The sequence below is a fragment of the Artemia franciscana genome, chromosome 13 (assembly GCF_032884065.1).
Source record: "Artemia franciscana chromosome 13, ASM3288406v1, whole genome shotgun sequence".
Taxonomy (NCBI): Eukaryota; Metazoa; Arthropoda; class Branchiopoda; order Anostraca; family Artemiidae; genus Artemia; species Artemia franciscana.
The window spans coordinates 36,795,721-36,801,720 of record NC_088875.1 but is presented as its reverse complement, the minus strand read 5'-3'; the positions used below and the strand labels follow the sequence as shown (position 1 = coordinate 36,801,720).

General features: G+C 35.5%; 1 protein-coding gene across 7 annotated transcripts in view; it reads left to right on the top strand.

The window, feature by feature from the left end:
- The first annotated feature begins 2,036 nt into the window (after positions 1-2,036).
- LOC136034891 (uncharacterized) overlaps positions 2,037-6,000 on the top strand; it is a 40,858-nt gene continuing 36,894 nt past the window's right edge. For 2 of the 7 annotated variants that reach the window (XM_065716383.1, XM_065716379.1), the window contains exon 1: positions 2,086-2,163. The gene's annotated coding sequence lies outside the window, so the exon portion shown is untranslated. Of the gene's footprint in view, positions 2,187-3,279; positions 3,349-6,000 lie in introns of those variants that run through there. The other 5 variants (XM_065716384.1, XM_065716380.1, XM_065716382.1 and 2 more) reach the window with 4 other exon arrangements.

Genomic DNA, 6,000 nt, shown 5'->3' with positions numbered 1-6,000 from the left:
CAGCACCAAGACAACAATTTTTGTTGCCTTGCAAAGAATTCAAGGCTTGGCATGATGGATCTGTAATAAGCACATACTCCTTAAGAAGATCCCTCTCCACTGGCATCAACTTTGAAAGTTTCAGTTCATCACTGGCACTGGGTAACTTTTCAGCATCAAATATGTCTACAATATGCTTTACTACATCTTAGAGAGAGTTTAACCGTGTAGCATTTGATATGACTAGGCATCTACCAGTAATTTCCAAAACCTCGTCGGCAGCTTTTGTGCTATGCTTTGTCGCATTCCATATGGTTTTACACTTGGACATGGTGGATTGATAAAGTCTTTGAAATGAAACATTAACAAGCACTTGCTCGCTATAGTTTTGTGCAACCAGGTTCAGAGTATGACTGTAGCATCTCAAATGATCTGGGAGATAAAAATTTTCACTGTCAATCTCCTTTATGCTGTTTTCAAAAATGAGACCAAAATATTTTATGGTAACAGTGCCTCTATCGCAGTAAAACCCATCCTAAAATCTTCCGGAACTCTAAAAATTGGCAGTTCACTCTTTGTCTGTCATTGATGGGGCACCACACTCCCTGTATGCTTTAAAAAAATTGTTGCCATTATCCGTGACTGTTTTGACTATTTTTCTCTGGCATAAGATAAAGTCTTCATTGATTAAGTTTAGGTGGGAAGTATAAGCAGGAAAATCATAGGTTCCAATAAAAAACCTGCAAGAAACTGCAGCCGACTTCTTTCCATAATCAGTGTCAAGCCAATGGATCGTAACACCTATGTAGCTTTTTAATTTGTGCTGAAAATGTTAGCAGTCGTGCAAAGATACAGTTTCACGATATAGTTCAGTCCTGGATCTTTCCATTGTTATATATTTCGATTCAACATATGAATATAACACTTTTTGTGTCATTACGGTTGCAAATGGGCCTAATCCTTGAACCAATTTTATGAAGGTAGGTTTCTCAACTCTGCTTGAAGGCCAAGTAGACTCAATTACATAAATGACTATCAAATCATCAATTTGGCTTTTACTCAGTTTTACCAGTCTTCTCTCGAAAAATTTCTCCACTTGGGGTTCTTCCGCTTTCATAATTGAACAGCTTGTCATAGTTTCTTGTACTTGGAAGAAAACACGAATCTTGCGGTGCCCCCTCTTCCAAGCTTTCATCATTTACTTAATCATCCATTAAGAGTTTTTTTTCTTTCAGAATGCTGTTTTTCTGCTTCGTTCTTAAATTTGACCCTATGTGCTATATGCCAGATGCGAGCGAGGGTAAACATGCCACAAAAAATGGCTTACCCAATTCACGTTATAAAGATGGCAACTCAAATTTCTAATTTTAAAAATTGTATGAGATATTTCGTATTTGGACTAGATTTTACTTCTTTAACTTCTTTAGCATCACCATTGATTTGCATTAAAATTCACGGCTTCAAAAATAGCCACTTAGCAGTTCTAAATAAAAATCCTATTCTTCATTTATAATTAGCCCAAAGTTTTGAAATTTATTCTAATATTTAGACGACTTTAGAGAAGTTCAAGACAAAAATATACCAAGTACTTAAGTAGCAATAAGTACACGAAAAATTTATTTAAGTATGTACTTCAATTATTTTTCAAAAATGTCGTCAAGTATGTATTGATATAATTAGAACTTTGCTTAAGTACGTACTTACGATTATGTATCTAAATACCAACCCAACACTCTGGTTGCAAGTCCGTGGGCATGAGTTGCCGATTTTTTAACACTACATTTTTCGGCAATTAATAAAGCGGCCAAAATAAAGTCACATCTATTCCATAATTTGTTTGTGAATCTATATTATTGCACCCAACTTGTGGTAAATGATTACTAAATCGTTAGAAACAATTTTCCTAGTGGTTTTCCATATATTAACCTGTTGTTGGTAACGCGTATTACTATTCGTGATAAGAAAGATCGATTTCATTTTAATATTCTTTTCTTAACCAATAGAAAATACTTTTGTCAATTAAAACAAACCAAAATTAATTTTAAAACTTTTCACAAAAAAAGGTTGTAAAGAAAAGAATGCCGATCCTTTTTTACTATTAGGGAAAAACGGCTTGTCCGGCATTGCTGTCAACACTGACATATAATTTTAGCAGCAAGTATAAATGCGAAAAACCAGGAAAAGGTAAGACCCAGGAATTGGAACTGGTAAAACCCTAGGAATCTGACATTGCTTTTATTCAGACATATATTGTTTCTAGATTAAAATGGATTTCTTGAAATATAAAGCTGATTCTTAATATTGGACATGATGCGCTTAGGTGTAGATGGACACTTGTCTTAGATTAAATATGTCCAGGATGGGTCTTTCTATGAGTCAGGGACATCGTTCTGACATTAATACAAGATAAAAGTACATTTTTAAAGGTTATGATCAAGCCTCAAATACGTGTCCAAGATTTGGCTTACCTAATGACTATCAATGTAGCCCACTTAAAGTATTCAGCTTTGTTCATAGCAAAATATTCAAGTCCATCATATTCTTATTAAGGAAATTTAGACAAATCCAACAGTAAAACAATCTATTTTTGGTAAATGTTTAGTTTCCAGTTTAGAGCACTTACAAATGCTAATTCTATAGAAGTGCATCCATTTCTGGTTGATAAACTAAAGAAGTTGAAATGCAATTAAAAATTTGGTTAGTGGCTTAGTCAATTTATCAGGAAGAAATGCTTTTATAAGTGCAATTGAAATATATATGGGAGTTATACTAGTTTGTTTAAGTTTTTTTATTTTACTAAAAACTTGATCCTCAGAAATAGTAGGTAAAGGTCATCATGTGGAATTTTCTGATACTCTTGGTTTGTCTTATTTACGTCAAGAGGCAGCAAAGACTGAATTATTCTGGCCAAATGACCATTTAACTGGTTAGCAGCTGTTTCATCATTGGATTCTGAACAAAAATTAACACCACTAGGGGATTTTCCACAAATTTGTTTTATTTTCTTATACTACATGCTAGGCTTTGATTCAAAAAGCTTATCAATTTTTTTTGGTAGTACTCAGCTGCAGATTTTCTTGTCCTTTTACATACTTTGCTGCAGAGCATATTAGCATTTCCCATTTTCTCTTCTTTTCTTAGTTGAATTTTATACTGAATCAAATCTTTAATTTCTTGGGTTATGTAAGGATGATCTGTGTTGCACTGCTTGGAAGTTTTCTCAGGGAAGTATTCTTCACATTTGTTTCTTAATTTATCTTGCAGAAATTTAGCTTTCTCATCCAAGGACTTTAGAATTGCAACCTCATCCCAGGACTCAGATGTAGTCCAATGTCCAAATTCTAATAGACCCCTATATGAAAGAAGCTGGTAGGAAACTTTCTCAACTACATATTTTACTTTATACAAAGGTAGCAGAGCCCACTTTGTCATGTACTGGTAGCTACCACCAAGGGGAGGTAGGTCTTGAGGTTCATTATAATATTCTGATAAATTTGTGCAAAGTAAGTTGAATTTAGTATTATCTTTAGTAGTTGGAAACTTCACTATCTGGTTGAGTCCTTGACTTCTGAGGAAGCTTTCAATTCTTAGATCATTCTTATCACCAGTAATGCAAATTCCAACATTTGGGACTTAAAAGTAATAATATCAACACACAAATCTAACTTTTCAACAAAGACCCTTTTTTGGAAAGATAGAAGGCCAAGTGTAAAAGTGCTTGGAGAAAAAGGGTTAGGCATTTTACTCAGATAGTACTGAAGTGGAAAGTAGAGTCCCACAGGGAACAATCCTTGGTCCAGCATTATTTAACATCTATATCAACAATGTCCCACAATCTGTCAAAAATAAAATGAACCTAAATGCTGATAATTTGAAAATCATCAGCCCTGCTAAAACTGCCAAAGAGCAAGCCTTATTACAAGCCAACCTATACAAACTGTTGGATTGGGCAAAACTCTTTAGGCTAGAATCCATAATTAAGAAATGCAATACAATTCATATTGGCTGAACAAATATGATGGGTCAGTATGACAAGTGGAATAGAAAGTGTTAGAGATGGTTGATTCCTTCCATGCTGAAAGAGACCTTGGTATACATGTGGATGAAAGTTTGAGCAATATACTCAGTCAGTTGCCTCCAAAGCACTCCAGACCCTGAGAATTGTAAAAAGAACATTCTGCAGTAGGTCACCAAAGTGGATGTCAGAGCTCTATAAAGGACTTGTTTGACCAAAACTGGAATTTGGTATGTGTGTGGCAACCCCATTAAATAAAAGTGACAAGAAAAACTTAAGAGTGTCCATAGGTGAGCAACTACATTAATAGAGGTTTTTAGAAGCCAGGACTACCCACTCTCCAATCCTATTGATCACTTAAAAAGGGTGCTAGAGCTTTTGATTTCCATTTGAATAAGCTCTTTCCCTTGTCATTTTCCAGGACCATTGGTTTGACACAATTATCCCTAGAGAAAAAAAATCTGATGGTGTCATTTTTATTAAGATCACCTGACTTTTACAATTTTTGAAAATTAGGCAAATTTTCTTAGGCTCATAGCTTTTGGTGGGCTATATTTACTTAATGCCTGTTATATGTTTGGAATCAACAGGGAGTGCCAATTCTTTTGATGTGTCTACTGCTATCAACATTCCATTTCTTAGAGATTCAGTTTCTATTGGACTGAGTTGCTCCTTACCTACAGTTTGTTACCCCTAACTGTTTGATGACTATCAAGGGCACCAGCAGAAAATTTTCTAAGGGTAGGGGGCAGACTCCAAAATAGCAGTGGTGGTTGGGTGACAGTTTAGGTACTTTAGGGCACCAAACTACAACTTTATCCCAAAGAGGGTAAATTTGTAACTGGGATATCATCATGGTATACAAAATGCTGCATACTCAGTCCCTGCAACAAAACATGCTTGAGCCTGGCCAGTCAACAAGAACTAGAGGACACACCATGAAGCTGTCATGGGGCTCTGAAACTCTCTGAAGCAGTCTCAGCCCCTAGGGGGGAGACCTTCAGGGGAGTTGTGGGCAAAGATTGGTTATCCAAGCCAAGGCTCTGAGAATAGGATAGAGCAGACACATTGAATCAACCTCTTCACTAACCAGCATGTACAGGATAATACCTTATTCACTGGACAATGCAATTTAAGGTAAGATTATTTTGTAGAAGGGCATGATCTTCACTAGAAAAGCTGGTTCAGTGAACTTCAGGTTTTCAGCATAGAGTGTCAGTATACTGGTGATAAGGGAAGGAACATCATTGATGAAGATATGAAAAAGTTTAGGACCCAAAGCAGTTTCCCTAAGAACTCTACTCAAACCATGCTTAGACAAAGAAAGAATACAGCTACCAGAGTCATCAATAATTGAACACATTGAGATTGTATACAAAGAAAGTCAAGGATCCAAAGAAGGGACTTCTTGTCAAGCTTGACAGTATGTAATTTGATTGCAAGCCACTTGTGACAAACTTTGCCAAAGGATTTCGAAAAGTCAAACAGAATCATGTCAGCAGGCATCCCTGTATCAAATTACTTAGTGCTATGATCATATGATTCAAGGAGATTGGTATCAACAAATTTTCAAGAGCAAAAGCCATGCTATGAGCTGTGCAAGAGATTATTTGCTTCAAAATGTCTAATAACTGCAGTAACGATTATTCTTTCAAGAACCTTAACATCTGCTGATGTAATGCTAATTGGTTGGTAATTTCAGCAAGGCCCTTTCCACCTTTCTTAAATATTGGAATGATATGGGCTGTTTTCTATACAGAGATTGGAAAACAGAGAAGAAGAAAATTTGGTAGCTCATGGGGAATTTACTGATGCAATGCTCAGGATGATTAATCTAATCTGCACAGTCAATCTCAAACCAATGACTCATAAAAAATAGAAATAGTTACCTCCACATCTACCAATCAGTGTCTTTTCATTTAGATAGTAGGTTATTTTATTTATCTTGTGTTTTCTTTGTACTGCAAAAAAAATATTTTTGCTTCTTTATTAACCCTTACCCAGGA